The 22,903-nt window shown below is 33.0% G+C and overlaps 1 protein-coding gene across 1 annotated transcript in view; it reads right to left on the reverse strand.

Annotated features, from left to right (window-relative positions):
* The window catches only part of LOC126881679 (elongation of very long chain fatty acids protein AAEL008004-like), a 210,586-nt gene extending 206,151 nt beyond the window's left edge, over nt 1-4,435 (reverse strand). The window contains exon 1 of the mRNA XM_050646083.1: nt 4,281-4,435. The gene's annotated coding sequence lies outside the window, so the exon portion shown is untranslated. The remainder of the gene's footprint in view (nt 1-4,280) is intronic.
* Nucleotides 4,436-22,903: the final 18,468 nt, after the last annotated feature.

Here is a 22,903-nt window from a genome sequence, read left to right on the forward strand (position 1 = left end):
GACACTATTTTCCACCGACAGTATGGTGCAAATGAAAGGAATAAATTCGTTATTTCGGAAAACGGCGACTTTAAGGAAAAATCCCGAAAGAGGTCGATTTTTATTTTTAAGTTATGATATTGTGGCATATATGGTATACTAGTGACGTCATCCATCTGGACGTGATGACGTAATCGATGATTTTTTTAAATAAGAATAGGGGTCGTGTGCTAGCTCATTTGAAAGGTTCTTCAATTATCTATTCAATAATATAAACATTTATATAATTATTTATACAGGGTGTCCAAAAAAATTTTATTAAATTAAATTATTTGACAAAAAAAGAAGTAGAAGGACACCCTGTATAAATAATTATGTAAATGTTTACTTTACTGAATAGAGAATTGAAGAACCTTTCAAATGAGCTACCACACGACCCCTATTCTCATTTAAAAAAATCATAGATTACGTCATCACGCCCCGACGGATGACGTCACTAGTATACCATATATGCCACAATATCATAACTTAAAAATAAAAATCGACCTGTTTCGGGATTTTCCTTAAAGTCGCCGGTTTACGAAATAACGAATTTATTCCTTTCATTTGCACCATACTGTCGGTGGAAAATAGTGTCGCGCACGCTTGATTAGCAATTAGAAAACAAAGGAGTTTTGAATATTGTATTGCAAAAAACTCTTCGGGATTTCATCAATCAATGTTTAAAGAATATCTACCTACCTTGCAACATTCAAATTTTCAGTTTTTCACATAGTTCTTGAGGGTTAAAAATGGCCGATTTCGCAATTTTTCAATTTTTAATCGCTTATTTGTCAAAAACTATCATTTTTAGAGAAAAGTCACTAAAGACCTTTTCTGTTTGGAATGATCCAAAAAACCTAAAAAAACTTTTTTTCATGCAAAAAAAATAATTTTAGGAAAAAAACAAAAAAATAACGTTTAAAAAATTTTTGACCACCTTTTGGTCCTGGCAACATGCAAATTTGTTAAAAGGAGTCCTTTTTGAGTAAGACTGTGCAAAAAATCCGAATTAGAATATTTTTCCTAGCGGATGCGCAGTGGCTTTCTGGACTAGAAGCTTTTTTGCCTTACTCAAGTAGTACCTACATATTTATATGGAGTGATGTGATATGAAATTAGTTTTTGTTATTGTATTAATAAAGGTTTCATAACGAAGAAATTTTTTACAATGCTTTATTTTTCTTTAATTCGATTGACAAAAAAAGTAATTAGGTGAAGTGAAGTCAAAATCTGACATAAATCGTTTTATGTCCAAAAACTTTGCTCAAATACAGTTCACAGTAATACTTACGGTTGAAGAATTAAAGGGTGGAATATGTTTAGAAATACTTAATTTATAATCTTGAGTCGCCGCAAATAATGAAAAAAAAAAATTGCAAATTTTCAAAAATTGGAAAATAATCCAAGGAATTTATGTTACCTTTTATAGTATGTATATAAACATAAGTCACAGTAATACTTACAGCGTTTTATATTGCAAGTGCAGTCACTGAAGGTTTTCACCTCAGATTTCGTTGAACCTCCATCAATTTTCATGAAAATTGATGAGTAGTTAGAGGGTACCTCAAGAAACAAAGGTGACATGATGCCAACTTGAGCTTTTACCCTGGGGGTGGATGCCACCCCTTCTTGGTGGTGAAATTTATTTTATTAAAAATAATACCACAAATCGATATAGGGACAAAGTCTAAGTAAAATTTGTTATATAAAGTTATTAATATAAATTAATAGTTTTTGAGTTATTAACGAACAAAGGTTTTATTTTTTTGTAAAAAAAGGCATGTTTTAAAGCTGTTTTTCACGTATAACTCAAAAACTTCAAAATTGAAGATAAGAAAAAACTGAAATACACTCCTCGCTTAAAGAATCAAAATAATGTTAATTCAAAGTGAGTTATGGGTAATTGAATGTATATTTTTTTCGACGAGAACCCAAATCTAAGTATTCAAGCTGAAATTACGGGAAAACGGTGCATTTTATAAAATATACCTGCTAAACACTTGTCAAAGTACTTTATACCTATCAGGTGAGCTCCAGAAGAAGTTAATGGCATCAAAATTAAGTAAGTTATGATGAAAATAAGACAACCCTTTTGAATTTTTTAGGAAAAAGTGAAAAATAAAACACACGGCATTTCCACAAAAATTAAAATTCGTAGTAATCCTTACAAGAAGTTCTTTATACAGTGGAACACCGATAAGTCGGTCTCCGATAACCCGAAAGTCTGGCTAACCCGGACCGATTTACTTCACAATAAACAAACATTTTTTCAGTTTGACTGAGTTTTTTACTTACCAAGAAATGAACAATAGTGGATACACTGTACGTAATTTAGATGTACTGTACATAATATACTACAATATGGACTTGAAAGCTGGACATTAAAGCAAGAACACATAAATAAGCTACAGTTATTTGAAATGTGGTGTTACAGAAGAATGCTTAGAATAGCATGGACACAGAGGAAAACGAACACGGAAGTACTGCGAGAAATGGGTAAAGAATGCGAAATAATAAACACAATAAAAATAAGAAAGTTACAATATCTGGGACACGTAATGAGGGGACCGCGATATGAAATGCAAGACTGATAATACAGGGAAAGATAAGAGGCGGAAGGAGTATAGGAAGAAGGAGAGTGTCAGGGTTAAAGAATTTAAGGGACTGGTTTAGATGCAGTTCTATAGAACTCTTTAGAGCAGCGGTGGATAGAGTAAAGATAGTGATGATGATATCCAACCTCCGATTAGGAGACGGCACTTGAAGAAGAAGAAGAAGTACATAATATGTATTTCATGTTTTGGCAATTATAATGGAGTTTTTCTGTAAGTATACTGTATTTTATTAATTTTTGCAATATTCTCCAGATTAATCCGACTTATCGAGGTTCCACTGTATTAGCAAAAGTAATGATTTCAACAATTTTGACCGGTTTAGAATGCATATTTTTGAAAAAAAGATATATTTTATAAAAATCAGAATTTTTAAAATTATCGTAATTTTCATTTTCTTTTGATAATAACTCCAAAAATACTCCATATGCGTAAAAAATTATTTATAACCAAATTTTAGTTTTTTTTTTTGTATCAAATACAAGGAAGAATTTCCTGTAGCTGGCTATATACCGTTAATTACAAGTAAAATTTAATAAAAAATTTTTGGCTTGGTAAAAGGTATATTAGTATAACTAATAATAGTATTACTATTACCAGGACAAAAATTTTTTATTAAATTTTACAAATACTTTACCTTTTTTACCATTTCTGTTCGGTAAAAAATAACCGAGATAAAAACGTTTACAGCTTAAATTTTGCTGCGAGAACCATGTAACCGGGGCCATTTAACCTTTTATTTAAAAAAAAAGTAAGGGGTTTAAAAAATTAAATTCAACGTAGCTTAATAACTTTCAAATTGTTTTTAGGTGAACCTAATATCTTAATTAACGGAGTTATTTAAAAAAAAATCAATTCTTTGGAAAAAATTTTAAGATTAATTTTGCAAAATTTTTTGGAGGATAAATTTTAATGCTATCAACCTGTTTGGGGGCTCATTTGATGGATATTTCTAAGTACTCTGACAAATCTTTAATAAGTTTATGTCATAAATTGCATCATTTTCCTGTTATTTAAGCTTGAACACTTAGATTTGATTACTCGTCGAAAAAAATATATATTCAATTACCTATAACTTACTTTTAGTTAACACTAAAAGGTTTGTCTAGTAAGGAGTTTATTTCATGTTTATTAGCTTCAATTTTGGTAATAACGTTTTTGTAAAAACTTACAGTTTTTGAGTTACTTATGAAAAATCGGTTAAAAACATGCATTTTCTCACGAAAAAATTAAAATCTTAGATACTTAATATCTCAAAAAATTTATTTGAATAACTTTATATAACAAATTTTGCTTAAAATTTGTCTTTCTATCCAATTATGGAGTTATTTTTAATAAAATCATTTTCACCCCCAAGGAGGGGTGGCATCCACCCCCAGGGTAAAAGCTCAAGTTGACACTATGTCACTTTTGTTCTTTGAGATATCCTCTAACCACTCACCAATTTTCATGCAAATCGATGGAGGTTCAACGAAATCGGAGGTAATAGCTCATATCCACCTTCAGTTACTGCACTATTAGGGTTGAATAAATAAAGGGAGGAATATATTTAAAAATACTTAATTTATAATTTTGATTTGCCACCAAATAAAGAAAAAAATTTGCAAATTTTCCAAATTGCAAAATAATTCAAGGAATTTCTGTTACCTTATTGCAGCGTATATAATAAATCCGAAAGCGGTTGCTCAAATCCAATCGAATCCAATGCAAAAACTTAACCCACAGTCACAAATTAAAGATTCAACACAGCCGATTTATTCGTTATGGTGTTTGCCCGTCTCCGAATCTTGATCGGTACTAAAAATCAACATCGAACTTTCCAACTGATTATACACTTCGTCCATCCCACCTCCAGTGCAATATGATGCGTCCGTTTAATAAACAATCAAATAATTTATTTGTGATTTGACGGGACAAGTAAAAAAACGTGTTAAACACATTTGGTAACTTGTTAAAAAATCCCTTAGTATTTTTGACGAGTATTTTATGCAAATTTTTCCGTGTCCGAACAATAATACAACGAAATACATTAGATAACTGGTACAGTACAGATCCCCCTTGATTTTGAGGCATTTGTACAATTTTCAGCATGTTTTTTTAAATTTATTTACCATCTATTCACCTTCACCCTCCCGCACCCTCCATCTACCCCCCAAAAACGTCACTTTTTCGTTTTTATTTTTTTAGGTGGGATGCAATCATTTATTTAGATGGGATTTAAAAATTTCAAAAAATTCCCTCTCATAGTTCATGCTTTTACATAACATGTCTAATTTTTGGCAACCTCAAAATACCTTTTTTTGTCGAAAAATACTTACAACATGTTTTTGAGATGTAAGTTTTTTTCAGGGTTAATCAAATATTTTGAGATCGATACAACCTGAATCATTTTTTTCAGCGTTTTATGTGATTAAAAATAAGACCGAGCAATTTAATCCCCCATCCCTCTTCAAGTACCCAAAAAGACGTAATTTTTATTTTTATTGTTTTAGGTAGGATCCAATCAATATAAAAATTTAAAAAAATTCACACGCCTAGTTCAGGCCTATACAAAACATGTTTATTTTTTATATACCCCTAGAACGAGTGAACAATGACAAAATCCCCAAAAACCCCTTTTTCGGGTTGTGGAAAGTGGCGCACATTACGGAAAAATCTGGAAAAAAGTTAAAATATAGTTTTTGAAAAAAAAATTGACAAAAAAATTAAACCTGCAACCATCCCAAAAAAATGTAGTCCATTGAAATGTTACATTTTTTAGGCCATATCTTGCATTTGTTAGGAGTCAATTTTATTTTTTCAATGTGTAGTAGGGCTTAGTAGAAGCTTAAGTTCAAGTTTTTGGGGTCGCCACCCTTGTCCCCCGGCCGCCATCTTGGAAAAGGGGTGCAAAAGAGTTTTCGCGCTATATCTCGTAAACTACCAACCCTACGGAAAATCTAATCAAACATAAAATGTAGCAAATTAAATTTTCTACAATTTTGTTTCTATTACTTTTTATCGTCAAGTGACCAACAAAAAAGATATAAACAAAAATAAGTAAACATTTTTTAACAAGTTTCCTTTTTGAAGGTTATAACTTTTTTCAGTTCATTCTACAATAAAATAACATTATAGCAATTTTGTAGAGGATTTTTCAACGAACAATTTCCACTATAAAGGTGTTTAATTCTATTTATTAATCTAGGTTTTATAGCGCTCCAAACTTGATCAGATTCTCGAATGCTCATAGGGATACAATAAAAACAAAACGTTAGGCTTACTTTCCTATCTTAATATTTTTTTATTCATACAATTTATTATAATTTTAACAATCCTATGCTATTATTAATCTATTTTTGACCTTTCCCCCCATTATAAAACTTAGAACTCTAAGCATATATAGAAAAGGCCCAAGAAGTTGTTTGAGGACAAATTCGCCGGCCCAGAAGAAAAATGACGCAACATCAAAATACAAAATTCTTCAGAAGAGTAAAAACGATTTTTAAATATTTAAAATAGGGATTAAATAAAGAGTAATCCTCCAGGAGCATCGGTATGGCGTTTGTTTTTTGACAACGATGGCTTTTATTTTCATCGATATTGGTTCAAATTTCATTACCTTCATTTAATCGCCCCATTTTCAACCCTTTCTACAATTGCGTCATTATGCATCTGAAACAAGGTCTAACATAGCGCGTATTTCAGTAACGATGCAACTACCCTATAGTGGCTCAGCACATTTTTACAGTTCGGTATTTTTGTATCAACTTTACATAGTATTTTTGAAGTTAATTGCGCAATAAACAGGAATTGACAAAATTTGCAGTTACATCATTTTTCTTCCGTACCGGAGTGAATATCTGCCTGATATTATTTTTATTATTATAATTTATCCTAGGTGGCACAGTAGTCGGTCCGCCTCTACTTAGTTGTGCTACCTAGTTGGCCACGTGCAGTCGTATTAAAAATTGTGAAAAGTATTTTGAGTTTTATCTTCTTTTTCTAAAAGTGCCTAACTTCTGGAGATGTTGGCGACCACATTAACCCATCTTATTCTATTCACAGCAGCTCGAAATAGATCCGTTGACGTTAGACCAGTCCACTTCCTAAGATTGGCCAGCCAGGATATACGTCTACGTCCAGGGATTCTCCTGCCCTCAATCTTGCCTTGTAGAATCAACTGCAGCAGTCGGTATTTTTCATTACGCATAATGTGGCCGAAGTAAGCCAATTTTCTGTTCTTTACGGTGTTAATTATTTCTTTGTCTTTTCCTAGCCTCTGGAGAATAGTTATATTAGTTGTGTGGTGTATATATGAGACCCTCAACATACGTCGGTAGCACCACATTTCAAACGCCTCTAACCGTTTTATGGCATCTTCTGTCAGGCTCCAGCTTTCAACTCCGTATAGGAGAACACTAAAGACGTAACATCTAAGAATTCTTATGCGTATATTGATACTTAAAGACAAGTTGCAGAGAATTTTCTTAAGACTGTTAAAAGAGCTTCTGGCTTTTTCAATACGAGTTTTTATTTCGTAGCTGAGTTATTTTGAGTTTTATAGATACAGTCAAACCTGCCATATCCGGATCAATGTGGCGACAGACCGATCCGAATAATATGAAAAAATCCGGATATCAAGACCACTACTTCTTTTACAGTCTCTGAAACGTTTTCTCCTTCATACACTCCCGTAATCAACGCCGTCAATAACTTTCGTCGATAGACACGTTTTATAGATTCTATAATACATTATTTCGCCAGGACTGCCTTTCTCGGTGGATTTCGGTAGATACGGACAGCGCAGAACCGTCCGGATATGGGGAGGTCCGGATATGACAGGTCCGGATATGGCAGGTTGTACTTTAATACTATTGAGAGTCTTGTGGGTAAAATTTATATTTTGTATTTAGATAAGCATTTTGTGTTTTTTGTTGCATGTAGAGCGCATCATGAGTGGTGGTTATTTCACTTGTAAGAAACCTCTAGGGAAAATTTTTTGACAGTGAGAAAGTCGAGCCATCTTTACTCACTGTTGTCGGCGAACGTTTTTCGTCTCTTTATATGGCGGAAATAAAGACGATCCTCTGGAAAAGTGAGGACATTTAATCTCTGCATGCCAGATGGAAAAAAAAATGCATTTAATCTCTTTTCACTTCCTTCAACACAAGATGCAGCCCGTTTCCACAGATTCCGAGTGTATCACCAGATTCAGCCATGGTTCGGTAAACATTGTGATCGAGAAAATTGGGGGCTGGAAAAAGCATGGAAAATTTTGGATGCCAATCCAAACTTCCAAACGTCCAGTACCCCCGAGCTTATGAAATTCATCTTTAGCAGATGCAATGGAAACTGGAAAGGCATGTGTTGCTGAAAAACAGACCTCAAATGTTCAGCAGTGTGCCTCTATTGTGGTGGTGAAAATTGCAGCAACATCGTGGAGATATCAGCATTAATTATTGAAGAAAATGAATTGGTAGATTAATTACCGACAATGACGCCAACTCTAACTCTCATTATACCACAAAAATTCACCTCGGATACTGATTCAGATCTTGACTCGCATCCTAGACCATCGAAAAAAATGAAAAAATAACTATGATAGATCTTTTTCAATATATAATAATAAATAATATTATTTTGCCTAGAAATTGTCCGTGGATTAGGCCTATTGGGTATACCTACGGTGACCATATGTACTTATTTAAGTAGGACAGTACTTATTTTTAAATATTGTCCTAATGTACTTTAAAACCTTTCTAAGGACACGCGAATGTACTTATTTTTTCTAAAAAATGAATATTTTTATCTTTTACTACTTTTAAACAAATTTCTTTGTATATTTTTCTTTTTGTATACATATATGGTTTCCAATATTTCCATTCTTTTGTTGACTCTTCTCATGACTTCGTTGTTTGTTACAGGCTCGGTCCATGCTATCTTCAGGTAACTTCACCCACAGTTCAAATGCTTCCAACTTTTTAGTAGTCGACGCGTTAATTGACCATGCTTCTATCCCGTAAAGCAGAGTCGAGAAAATATAACACCTTGCCAGCCTAACTCTCAAGTCTTAATTATTTTAGTTCTCTTGCACAAACTACCTTTCTTATTTTATTGAAGTTGGTTCTTGTCTTCTCTATTCGAACTTTGATTTCTTTGGAGTAAGTAATCGTTTGTGTGATTAATTATTGTGCCAAGATAGTTGTAGTCTTCAACTTGTTCTAAAGTATTACCTTTAATTGTCAGGCTTTCATCATTATTTTGGGTTTTTGATATCCTCATAAATTTAGTTTTCTTGATGTTTACTGATAATCTATATTGTTCTCCACACTCGACTATCTTGTTCATTAGATTTTGGAGGTCTTGGAGGTTTTCCGCTATTATGATAGTGTCGTCCGCATATCGAATGTTGTTAATTGGCGTTCCATTTAGGTACCTTTATTCCTGCTGTTTCTCCCTCAAGAACTTTTTTCATAATTTCTTCAGAGTATGCATTTAATAGTAGTAGTGACAATACACACCCCTGTCGCACTCCTCTTTTAATTTCGAACTCTTCTGATGTGTGTTTGTTAATGCGTATGTGTGGCTGCTGTTTATAATATAGATTTGCTGTAATTCAAAGGTCATTGTATTGTAATTGTTTTGCTTTAAGGATGTCCATTAGCTCTTTGTGGCAGACTTTATCGAAAGGCTTGTTGTAATCTATGAAACAGACGTATATATTATCCTGGTTCACATCCAAGCATCTCTGGATTAGTAGTGTAAATCCAAAGTGGGTTTCTTCAATATCCATATCAAGTGTTTGGTAAATGCGTTTATGAATGATCTTTAAAAACATTTTAAGTGTGTGAGACATCAGGCGTATGGTGCGGTGGTCGTACACAAAACTTCACTGCACAAGTGAAACATTTTTACACAAAATGTGTAACCTACTTAGAAAACTGGAGTACAAATTTTCATTTTCATACACATGTCTCATGTGGAGAACAACATGATACAAAATCTTGTAAAAAACCTAGAAACACTCCGGCTAAGTGTGCACTATGCATATGCAAACAAGATCACCCTGTTAACTATAAGGGCTGTGTTGTCTACATGGAACTAGTAGAAAACAGGAATATGCCAAAAAGAGGAAACCAACAGCCCCAAAGAAAAAACATTTAACAACCCTCATGTAAGTAATGAAACAAATCAGCTAAACACTACTCTACAAAATCATTACAGAACATATGTAAATGTGACAGCACATCAAATCAACCACGACCAAGAACCTAAAACTAACATAGAACTACAACTAATAACATTCCTTAACGAGTTCAAAAACATGTTCTCACAACTCATGAGTCAAAATAGTATGATATTAAACTTACTCACACAAGTCATTAACCGAAGGAATTGTTATTGTTAAACATACTTAGAATTGCCACATGAGCAAAGTTACTTCGCCAAAGTTGACCGAAGTCCGAAGTACCCTCTCTACACACTCGTTCTACTTCGCGAGGAAGTGCGATACCGACAAAGAGCGGTGCGATACCGACAAATATCCCTTTGACCAGACCGACAGCGACAGAGAATGGAAGTAGAACGAAGTGAGGCAAAGTTACACAAGGTGGCCGTCTACACTCTCGTACTTGTTGAACCTCGATCGACTTCGGCGAGAGTGTGGAGCTCGCATAAGAAGTGAAATAACATGGAACGATGTTTGTTATTCTCTCGAAGCTTTTAATAATTGTAAATCAAGGCAACCATGTTAAACGAAGATCAACTCTTTGACGAACTGGGAATTTTGAAAGACATGGCTACAAGTGAAAAAATTGCTGAGTGGAACAGAGAAGAAAAAATAGTCAGGATCGATGGCTTAAAGTTTTTAAGTGTGTAGATCAATTCAAACTGAAAAACTTACAAATATTATGCGAATTTATTTTTTGTCTTCCGGGTACTAGTGCGGCTATCGAGCGTTTATTTTCTGTAATAAATAATTATTATTGGACGTCGGAAAAGTCACAAATGTCCATATCACTCTCAAGGCAGCGATGCTGGTGTACGCAAATTTTGATGAGACTTGTATGATGTAATTAATTTTAAGTTCAGAAAAATATGAATGATGCAAAACACCGGAAGAAGATGAGGCTATTCCAGGTCCCTCATCTAAAAACTCTTAATTATTACAGGCTTGTAACTTTTTCAAAGTTAATGTAATGTGTTATGTTTAGTTTAATTGATATAATTTTTTATGTTTAGCTACATAGTTTATTTATTTTTAATGCCAAAAAGCTATATTTGTCCAATAACAAGATACATTTTGCGTTTTTAATACATTTTTGTTTTTTGTACTTTTTTTTCTTTAAAAAGATATGGTCACCGTAGGTATACCACACAAAAAACGCGCCCCCCTCTACCTATAGGTGGCCGGGAAAAGGGTCAAAAAGAGCTTAATAATAGCATAGGAATGTTAAAATCATAATAAATGAATATATACATAGAAAAGTAAGCCCAAGGTTTTGTTTTTATTGTATGAGATTCCTATGTATTGATATATGAGATTGTGTGTGTTCCTATGAGAATTCGAGAATCTGGTCAAGTTTGGACCGCTGTAAAACTAAGATAAATACATAAAATTAAACAACTTTATAGTGGAAATTGTTCGTTGAAAAATCTTCTATAAAATCGTTATGATGTTATTTTATTGTAAAATAAACGGAAAAAAAGTTACAACCTCGAAAAGAAAACTTCTTACAAAATTTTCTCTTATTTTTGTTTATCTTTTTTGTTGGTCACTTGACGATAAAAAGTAATAGATATAAAATTGTAGGAAATTTAATTTGCTACATTTTATGTGTAATTAAATTTTCTGTATGGTTGCTAGTTTAGGAGATACAGCGCGAAAGCCCTTGGCGCCTCTTTTTCCAAGATCGCGACCGGGGGCAAGGGCGGTGACCCTAAAAACTTGAACTTAAGCTTCTAATGAACCTCCATACACATTAAAAAAATAAAATTGACTCCTCTAAGAAATGCAACCCTAAATGTAACATTTCAATGGACTAATGTTGTTTTGAGACGGTTAGGCTTTTTTTCCAAAAAAAAAACGTATTTTGAGGTTATATACACTAAGCCCACGGTTCCATAAAAAATATACCTACCTACATGTTTTATAAAAGTCTCCACTATGAGTATGAAATTTTTGAATTTTTTAAATTGATTGCATCCGACTAAAAAAAAATAAAAACTGAAAACGTTTTTGATGGTACGGGAAGGGGGATTGACTTTTTTGAATCACCGGCTTTTACAGTTTATTACAAATGGGGATCATCTGCTGTCAAATAGAAACATTTTGTGATGATGCTACTCCATTTTACAACAAAAGTAAATGTTTTTTTATTTTCCAAATGGGACGCAAATTGTTATTAACAAATATCTTATGTTAAAAAAAAACAAGTTCACGGATCGCTTCGAATAAAATTTTTCTCATCGAAACAAATCCTTTTTCTCTCTTGGTATTTTTTTGAAAAATGCTTCGTTTTCGAGTTATTTGCAATTTTTGGTTGAAAAAAATGTCTCATAAAGATTTTTGTAATTTTTTTTTTTTGGAAAATTAACATCGAACTTTGCAAGTGACGATACGCTTCGTGCTCACCTCCATTGCAATACGATGCGTCCGTTTAATAAACAATCAAATAATTTGATTTGAGGGGACAAGTAAAAAATTTGTTAACAACTTGTTAAAAAAAAACCCTTTTTTAGTGGAGGATGCATAGATGCTGAAATAGCTATATGGAGATGGTGGTCCAACTCTGAGTCAAATAAAAACAAAAACTGCGTTTATCTTTTTCATCTTTACTCAGATTTGAGTACCTGAAACTGTCTTTTGGTCCTTTTCCTAGACGAAAATAAGGTAAATACGTGGCCAAAGTGTCCTTTATTTGCTTTCTTCTATATTCGTCGTATATTGTGCTTATATATTGTAAAAGCCGGAGATACAGGATGCAGTCAGAAAGCAGTTTCTTAACGAAAAGTCTTGGATTTAAAATATTGTTTATTATTTTTATTTCAATTATTCTAATTGTATAAAAGTAGCAACCTTTGTATCTAGGGCTTTTCATCTTCCTCGTATTACGAGAGATGTCGCTGTTTTGCGTCTCAAAATGTGGAAACATTGTTGGAAACAGGATTGTTGATATTTTGTTTCAGAGTTGTGACTGCATGGCTTCACTGAGGATGCATAGATGCTGAAATAGCTATATGGAGATGGTGGTCCAACTCTGAGTCAAATAAAAACAAAAGCTGCCATTATCCTTTTTCAGTAGTATTTTATGCAAATGCCTTCGTGTCAGAACAATATTACAACAAAAATAAGATATCTGGTAAACTACTTTAAAAGCCTTTGATTTTTAGTCATTTGTACAATTTTCAGCATATTTTTCTACTTGGTGAATACATAGAGCTGAGTAATTAAATAATTCAACCAATAATTTACAGTACTTATTAAGCACTTGGCGCCGTCGTCTACAGATATAAATTTTTGCTATTTTCTAACGATCTGCGTCTCTTTGGTGGTACTGTCTACAAAAATTGCTATAGCACTATTTTTAAGTTAATTAAAATTCATAGAGTCCAACGACCTCCTGCCTGATTGTTTTGTTGGTCTAAGTCTAATCAAAGCGTTTGATTAGACAAAACAATGTGAATAAAAGTCAACTGAGTCAGGAAATAAAATTCGAAATTATTTATCCTCTGAGCTTTTTAAGTTGGAAAAATAAAGCACAACAGAGTGGCGAGATATTCGACAAGGGAAATCTAAAATTGCATTTCACAACCTGTATTTCACCGTGATAATAATTTTAGCGAATTATTTCTTTTAATATCCTTAAAAGTGAATAAAGTATAAACTAAATGAAATATGGTTCAGATTTAATAGTTACCAAAGTAGACCAGGGCATTTAGCACAAAAAACACCCGAATAAATAAATTTTTAAATACAGCACCTAGAGACCTGCAGTTTTTTGCATTATATTAAGGATGACGTCAGGAAAAGAGTCTACTATTCAAAAGTGGGTGGAAACTCCAAAAGATGGCGTGCTCTAGGCACCAACTGATCCGGTGTTTGTTCTGATGGCATATTCGTATTCAGCAACCCCAAAAACCTATAAGTAATCGGTTTGCGTCAAAATAGTACCGAAAAACCTCGCCCAGAGGATGACGCCCCTTGCAGTGACCGCGGACACCAGGTGCTACGATGGTCTGTTTTGATCGCATGTTCGTGTTTAACGACTTTAAAAACCCCCGACTAATCCATTTTCATCAATTTAATGCCGAAATCCCTCAAAACTTCAAAAGATGACACGTCTCTTGCAGTTACCTTCGGCACCAGGTGCACAGGGTGTCGGTTCTGATGGCATACTCGTGTTTAGAGACCTCAGAAACCCTCCAGTAATCCATTTGCATCAATTAAATGCCGAAAACTCTCGAATCCCCAGAAGATGACGTGCCCTAGTAGCGACCCTGGGCACCAGGTACTCTGGAGTTTAGTTCTGATGGCATATTCGTGTTTACAGACCCCAAAAAACCAGTAAGTAATTCGTTTACATCAACTTAATGCCGAAAACACTCGAAACTCCAGAAGATTACGTGCCTTAGTAGCGATCCTGGGCACCAGATACTCCGGAATTCAATTCTGATGGCATATTCGTGTTTAGCGACCCCAAAAACCCGTACGTAATCCGTTTGCATCAATTTAATACCGAAAGCACTCCAAACTACAGAAGATGACGTCCCTTGCAGTGACCTTGGGCACCGGGTGATCCAGAAATCTGTTCTGATGGCATATTTGTGTTTAACCACCTCAAAAACCCCCCGAATAGTCCAGTTGCATCAACTTAGTGCCGAAATCGCTCGAAACTCCAGAAGATGACGTGCCTTAGTAGCGACCCTGGGCACCAGGTACTCCGGAGGTAAATTCTGATGGCATATCAGTACTTAGTGACCTCTAAAATTCGTAATTAATCCGTTTGCATCGATTTAATGTCGAAAACCATCGAAACTCCAGAAGATGACGTCTCTTGCACTGACCTTGGACACCAGGTGATCCGGTGGTCAGTTCTGATGGCGTAATCATATTCAGTGACCCCAAAAACCCCTAAAGTAATAAATTTTGTTCCTTAGTATACTTATTTTGACTTTATGTTTATATTTATGCAATTTTGGATGCATTTTATGCACTTTACAGTGCAATTATGCATTTCCACCCATTTTTGAATAGTAGACTTTTTCCTGATGTCATCCTGAACATACTGCAAAAAACTGCAAGTCTCTAGGTGCTGTATTTAAAAATTTATGTATTTTGTGCTAAATGCCCTCGTCTAAAGTCACTCTAGTTAAAAAGGCATGTATTTATTTTATCCGAATTTTACTTATATTGATTATATTATTGATTGATTATAATTATTGATCAATTGAAAAATCTATACTATAACAAACTAGAGCTGATTGCTTATTATTACACAGAAAATGTAGGTACCTATGTCAAAAGGATTATTTCTTAAATAATAAAAACAGTAGGGATAATCTCAGTGTCTTTGTTTTTAATTTTTGATACTACAAATACTAAAAATTCGCGATTCTGCATATGTGCAGCATCGCGAAAAAAAGTAGAACGCATCCGAAAGCAATATTACCGTTACGTATATGTATAAAACGATTATGGTAATATATGTTGCAGATAATAATAAAAAAAACTAGTTTGGGTCTGTCGGTGCATGCCAGTATGAACCTGGGTATATAGACCGAGCAGTATCGTCGCCTCCGCTAGCGAAATTATTCCTATTCGATTTTTTTGCACAAACTTACGGTCCTTATAACATATCCACAGGGTGCCGGACGGTGTCGTGGTCGTTATTTCTTTTAAACAAATCCACAAAATATTTTTTCTTCATTTAGAACAATACTTTTTCAGATAATTTGGGTCATTCTGAGCAAAAAAAGTCTCTTGTCATTTTTCTCTAAAATTGATTGTTGTCGAGTTATATGCGATTAAAAATTTGAAAAATGCGAAAATTGCCATTTTTAAGTCTTAATAACTCGATTAAAAATTATTATTATGAAATTCAAAAAGTGACCAAATCAAGTTTTAAACCCCTTCTTCAAGGTCCTGAAGAGATTTTTGTCATCATTTTATTACAAAGCTGCTATTTTTAATTATTAACAATTAGCGCTATGGTCCAACTGTATCGTCGCCCCCGTTAGCGAAACTATTTCGATTAGATTTTTTTGCACAAATTTACTCAAACAGAGGTCCTTATAACACATCCATAGGGTGCCGGGCGGTGTCGTGGTCGAAAAATTGTTTAAACAATTTTTTTTTAAACAAATTCACAAAAATAATTTTTTCATTGCGAACGATTTTTTTTAGATAATTTGGATTATTCTGAGCAAAAAAGGTATCTTGTGATTTTTTTTTTAAATTGATTGTTGTCGAGTTATATGGCCATTTTCGCATTTTTCAAATTTTAAATCGCGAATAACTGGACAACAATCAATTTTAGAAGAGACCATTTTTGCTCAGAATGTCCAAATTATCTTAAAAATAATTTGTTCGAAGAGAAAAAATTATTTTTGTGAATTTGTTTAAGAAAAATGTTAAAAAAACAATTTTTCCACCAGGGCACCGCCCGGCACCCTGTAGATATGTTATAAGGACCTCTTTTTGAGTAAGTTTGTGCAAAAAAATCGAATCGGAATAATTTCACTAGCCCGGCGACGATACATCCTGGACTATAGCGCTAATTGTTAATAATTAAAAATAATAGCTTTGTAATAAAATAATGACAAAAATCCTTTAAATAAGCAAAATGACATAATGGCATAATGGCATAAAAATTGTTCGAAAAAATTATTTTTGTGAATTTGTTTAAAAAAAAATTGTTTAAACAATTTTTCGACCACGGCACCGCCCGGCACCCTGTGGATATGTTATAAGGACCTCTTTTTGAGTAAGTTTGTGCAAAAGAATCGAATCGGAATAATTTCACTCGCCGGGCGACGATACTGCCCGGTCTAATATTGTATGGGAAATTTTGGTGTTTTTTATTATGTTTTTGTATAAACACCTATTGTTTGTTTTGTTAATGTACTTTTTTTACACTATAACATTATAAAACATGTTGTTATTAAACTTAAATACACGTTTTATTAATGTTTATCTTGTTTTTTCTTTCGAATTTAAGTATAAAAATAATTTTGAAATAGACTAAAATGGTCGGAATATTCCGCACAGATTTCGGTGAGAATGTGTAAAGGACTATAAAGGGTGTTTGGTAAAGAATGGGCCATAGCTTAACCTTAGATTCCTGAGATTAAAATAGGTCGATTTAAGCAACTAACCTTAGTACAAAAGTTGATAATATCCGAAATACAGGGTGTCAAAGTTAAACTTTTATTTTATTTATTCTTGAATATTTCCTGACAGGCATGGGACAACAACACGAAATTTGGTAAGTGGTGCTGGTACTGTACACCCTACTAAATTATGTTAAACAAACGTTTCTGGCTACTTCCAGAGGCGTACGACGGGGGAACGTGAAAGGTTGACCCTTCCCAAATTCGACGCCACTGGCGGAATTTCTATTTTAGTGCAATTTTTTGATTCTCCAATACTTTTTATGTAAATAACATACTCTTCATTCGTAACGACAAAGCCATTAGTTTTCGAGATATTTGAAGCTAAAAACGAAGGAGCATAATAAATTAATCAAAATAATGTTGTTCTGAAGCTATTTTCTTGTGGCATTTTTGCAATTAACTAGTTTTGATGGGAAATAAACCACAATTTTATTAAGCAACTCATAAATATTGGCAATATCATTTTAAAGTCTTCTACTTTAAAATGTATAATATATATCTGAATTGCCGATATAAATGAGTCAGATTAAATAAATTATTAGAAGAATTTTTTTTTACTAAGCAACAACATTTTTGTTTAATTCATTAATATGTTTTTTGTATTTTGACAACGACACCCGATTTGGGCGTCGAAACGTTAATAAAATCATTTTTTTAGTAAAATTTTGGCTTATTTCCCATCAAAACTAGTTAATCAAAATAAGTGTGCCTTTTCATTTTTATCTTCAAATATCTCGAAAACTAATGACTTTATCGTTACGAATGAAGAGTATATTCTTTTTTTTTAATAATTCATTTTTTATTTAAAACTTTAAGAACTATGTGTGCCCGGTACTATTTAAAACTAATTGACATCTTCTTATGATACTTGGCAAAAAGTGTAGGTACTGTACACCCTACTTTCTAATCGTTTCTGGTTTATACCAGAGTCGTACGACAGGGGAAAGTGAATGGTTGACCCTTACCAAATTCTACGCCACTGATAAAACTGCTATTTTAGCATAATTTTTAGATTCTCCAATACTTTCTATGCAAATAATATACTCTTTATTCGTAACGATAAAGTCATTAGTTTTCGTGATATTTGAAGTTAAAAATGAAAAGGCACACTTATTTTGATTAACGTATTATGTCCTTCGTTTTTAGCTTCAAATATTTTGAAAACTAATGGTTTTATCGTTACGGATGAAGAGTATGTTATTTACATAGAAAATATTGGAGAATCAAAAAGGGTCAACCATTCACGTTCCCCCGTCGTACACCTCTGGTAATAGCCAGAAACGTTTGTTTAACATAACTTAGTAGGATGTATAGTACCAGCACCACTTACCAAATTTATACTATCCCCATATATCCTGTGGGCAATTTCTCGATCTAACGTCCCATTTTTCGTTATGTAGGAGCTAAGGTATTTAAATTCTCCTACTAGTCCCAGTTTTTCTCCAAGCAATTCTATTCCCCCAATCGTTCCTGTTTCTTCCAATCACATATACTTAATTTTCGACCCGCTAACATGTTAATTACAAATGAACCCTTCTCCAACCCCCTAACTTCTTCTTCAACATTTAGGTTGCTGTAGTGTTTGTGTGTGTTAAGATGGATGACGAAGAAGCGTATACGAACAGAGCAATTCTACCTAAGAAAATAAGAAGAGTTTGCTACCATAATATCGACTAGGAATCGAAATTTTCTAGGTGGCGAAGTCAATTCAATTGATATATTGAGATATTGTAAACTGTGTACTGTAGATAGGGTTTACTGTAGATAGTCTAAGTCTAAAGCATGAACCCACCACGCTGCGTCAAAAAAGCACATATACTGTGAAAGGATTGTAGCTATTTCTTATTTCTTACGCCAATAGGCAGTGCTCAATTCAAAAAATTTAGTATTACCGAATTAACTGAGGATTGCCATAGTTAATAGCAAGCACCACATTTCTTATAAGGCTCAAGATTTCTCCTTAAGAGTATTAAAGCCAATAATTAACGATTCAGTGATATCGTAAAGAAAATGAAGGGAGGGGGCACTAAACATATGGATTTAGTAAACTAAAGTAAAGTTTTATTGCCATATTTAATGGAACTTGTGCTGGAAGATTCAAGAAGAAACAAAAGAGTTTCCTTTCCTTTGCTTATGATGCCTCAAAGAGTGCAAAAAGTACAAGAGGGAGTGTTGGATAATTTGTAACGACTAGGTACCAAAAAAGTAATAAATTCCACCAATCAAAAGAAATTTAGGAGGAACATAAAAAAGATGGCTATAATACTCATGTGAAGAACTTCTACAAGATAGCAGGGTCAGTTCTACGCTTTAACCTCAACTTTTACCAAAGGCACTTTATCCAGGTTGAGTAATTCCTTGATTATGTCGGACATGTCTAGTTGCTTTAAGACATCGTGTTCAATGCTCATTATAGAGAGATGATTCAAACGCCCTTGACCCATCATAGACCGAAGTCAATTTTTAATTAACTTGAGATTTGAGAATGACCTCTCCCCACTGCAGTTAGTTAGCATCAGAACTAAATATAAGCGAAGTGTCACCTCAACGTTTGGAAACGTATCATTCACATTCTTTCCTTCTAGCAGTCGGTACATTTGAAGTTCTTTGTTTATGTCTGATAATGTATTGAAAAATTCTACAAATTGTACTAGTTCGACACCTAGGATTTCATCTAAATCATTCTATTTCATTAGGAGTTAAATTTTCCAAATGATATAAAAATCCAAAATAATTGGAATGAGTGGATTCATATGCAGAAACCAGAGGCGGATTTGAAGATTTGCCGCCCCTGGGATATCCAAAATTTACCGCTCTCCGACCCTTGGCCATTTTTACTTGTTTACCAAAATTTGCCGCCCCTGAATTCTGCCGCCATGAATTCAGCCCATATGAAAATCTAGCCCTGCAGAAAGACTCTGACTTATAAAAGGCAATGAGGTGATCTATCTCTTTCTATTGCCTTTCTTCTTTACGGAGTATTGGGCGCTTTTGCGTTTTTTATCCAAAAGTGAAAGATGTCTGATGGGCTGGATCAGCACAATGATCGATGAGGTGATCTATAATAGCGATACAATTTTGAGTCATAAATTTCTCTGATGTAATTTCAGTCTCTTGAGATGCTCCATAATCCAGGGGAGTCAGTCAAATATTTTGTGGTCGTTTTCTGTGTCCAATACTCTTATGACTTCCGCATACCATCGCGCCTAGCGTATCATATATTTCGAAATTGTCCCGGCTTGACTGTATAAATTCGTTAATTGATCTAAGTGCCGCCACTCTTGAATTAAGGGCAATATTTGGATCTTGGAGACTATGACTTGGGCTATTTGTTTTCATTCCAAAATATTGCAAATATTCCTGTTTCCCGTAAACACATTCGATTATACAATACGATACAAACCATTTGTATCGCTACGACTTAAATTATTGTTGCTTATCGTCTTCTGAAATTTTGGATAATTCTACTTCAATCTGATTATAACCTTTAACTAGTGATTTTGAGGCATCACCTATGGCAAAAATACATATAGTTCTTCTATGAAATCAAATAATCCTGTGGCAGCATGATAACACTCAGCTGCAGTTTCTGCAACTAAATTCTGAGATTGGGTGGCACAAGTGTTTGCAAAAAACAAAAATAATTACTTATATGTGAATAATTTGCTGATATTTTTTACGTTTGAGGCTTTGTGGGGGCCCCTGGAATGTGGGGGCCCCGGACAGCTGCCCAGCCTGCCACCCCTTAAATCCGGCCCTGAATCAATCTTAGCTCTTTCAATGCGGTTCATATTGGTATTTAAAGTTCTAACCGTTCAACGTACCAGCCTACATAAACTGTTTTTAATAGCAATAAAACCTACTGGTCCATATCAACTACAAATTTACGACAATTAAACCAGAACCAAAGAGAATCCAAACTAAAAATATTAATTATGTCGGTCATTATCAACAGCTACCGTAAAAATCTAAATAAAACTAACTGTAAAATGTGTATTTGAAATTAAGAGTAGACACTCGAATTCGTAGACATGTGCTTATATAACATTATCATAATTTGTAGACTATCCAGTTTCAGTACCAATTAAGTGAAAAGTGAACCAAAAATATCATTAGATAATATTGTAATCTAAATACCTATTCATGATTTATTAATCGGATTTAAATAAATTATTTTAAAAATGAAGTAAACCGAAATTTAGGAATCAGAAGACATTGTGAATATGAATATGATGAAATAAAAGAGAGAATCACATAATTAGGAAGTTCAGTACTAAGATCACTAATGGCAGTCAAAATATAGAAGATATCGATATACCTAGTATAAAAACAACGACATAAATGAAAAAACGAACAAAGAAATGAAATGAAATCGATAAAATGTTTAACAGTCCTAAATTCAAATAAACTAATTTTCAATTAATACTGGCTTAAATTAGGCTTTACTTATATTTTGTAGACTTTGAGGCTTTGAGCAAAGCAAAAATATTGATACAGGTGATAATGTAAATTGTGAATTTTCCCAACATAAAAAGTAAATTACATACACTACATAGGTAGGTACGTGTAGTAGTAAAAATGTACAAATACAATAAAATAAAGTAACATTGGATAAAATAACATAAACTAAATTAAAATAAAATCAAATCAAATAAATTAAATAAAAACAAACAAATAAAAATAAATTAAAAATAAAATTAACTAAATTCAAATAAATTGAATAAAAATAAAGTACATTAAAATAAAATAAATTGAATTAAAATAAATTTAAAATGAAATAAATAAAATAAATAAAAATAAAATAAATCCTTGGCTTTGATTTGAGTCATCTTTTGAGTTTGCTAAATGTATGTTTTTCTGTAAATCAACCATTGGCATATTATGTTGAATTTCTTCTTTGGTTCAATTCTGCCTTAACCTACATACTCCAGAATTAACCAGGACTCGGATAAATACTCAACAAATCCAATATTATTATACTCACGTTGCTGTTTACTCACGCACCTTATAATCTGAAAAGATAAAAACATTGTTTTAATAACAGTTAACATTTATGATATGTATATGTAATAAAATGCAGAAGGTAAATATCATAGAGGAAGTTTGTCTTTAAGAGTGCATACGCTTTTTTGTTATCGAATACACTTGTAAAGAGGTTACTCGTTAGTTTTCATTTAGAGTTATTAATTAAATTGTATAGATCATATCTAAGAATGAGCTTTTGACAAATATAGTCTTTAGAGTAGCTTGTGGAATGTACGTTTGAATGGCACTGTCATATTAGCCGTTTCACAAACCGTAAGTGCAGTACAGATCATCCCAAACCCTTTCTTCAGTGCGTCACAGATTATCGAATTCTCTCTAACGCATTACAGTTGGAAGTGACAGAAAAAAACGTACCTCTGTGATTATTTTACATTGAGCTTAGAAAACTATGTATTTCTTGACGGGTATTTGCATATTAAAACGACTTATACTTATAGATGTATAATTGGTTGGTGATTACAATACTCTAAAATCTAAATAGATAACCAATCAATGATGTGAATAAAGATAATTTGACACAAAAGTATCATAAAAATATGAAAAAAATTACATAAAAATCATATGGTAAAATGACAATTGTAATTTCTAGGCTAGTATTTTTCAGCGACGTAAATATAAATATTTTATGTCATTGGTATATTCGGACATTGTATAGTGAAATTTGATTTTATGTTTATTTATTGTTACATAAATATAAATATAAATATTCTGACAACTGTCAGATTAAACTAAAATGTCATTACGTATTTTTTATGGGAAATAAGCCACAATTTTACTAAAAAATGAATTTATTAACGTTTCGAAGCCCATTTATTATTTCAATAGTATTTTGTATTTTGACAACGAAA

The sequence above is a fragment of the Diabrotica virgifera genome, chromosome 3 (assembly GCF_917563875.1).
Source record: "Diabrotica virgifera virgifera chromosome 3, PGI_DIABVI_V3a".
NCBI classification, from domain to species: domain Eukaryota; kingdom Metazoa; phylum Arthropoda; class Insecta; order Coleoptera; family Chrysomelidae; genus Diabrotica; species Diabrotica virgifera.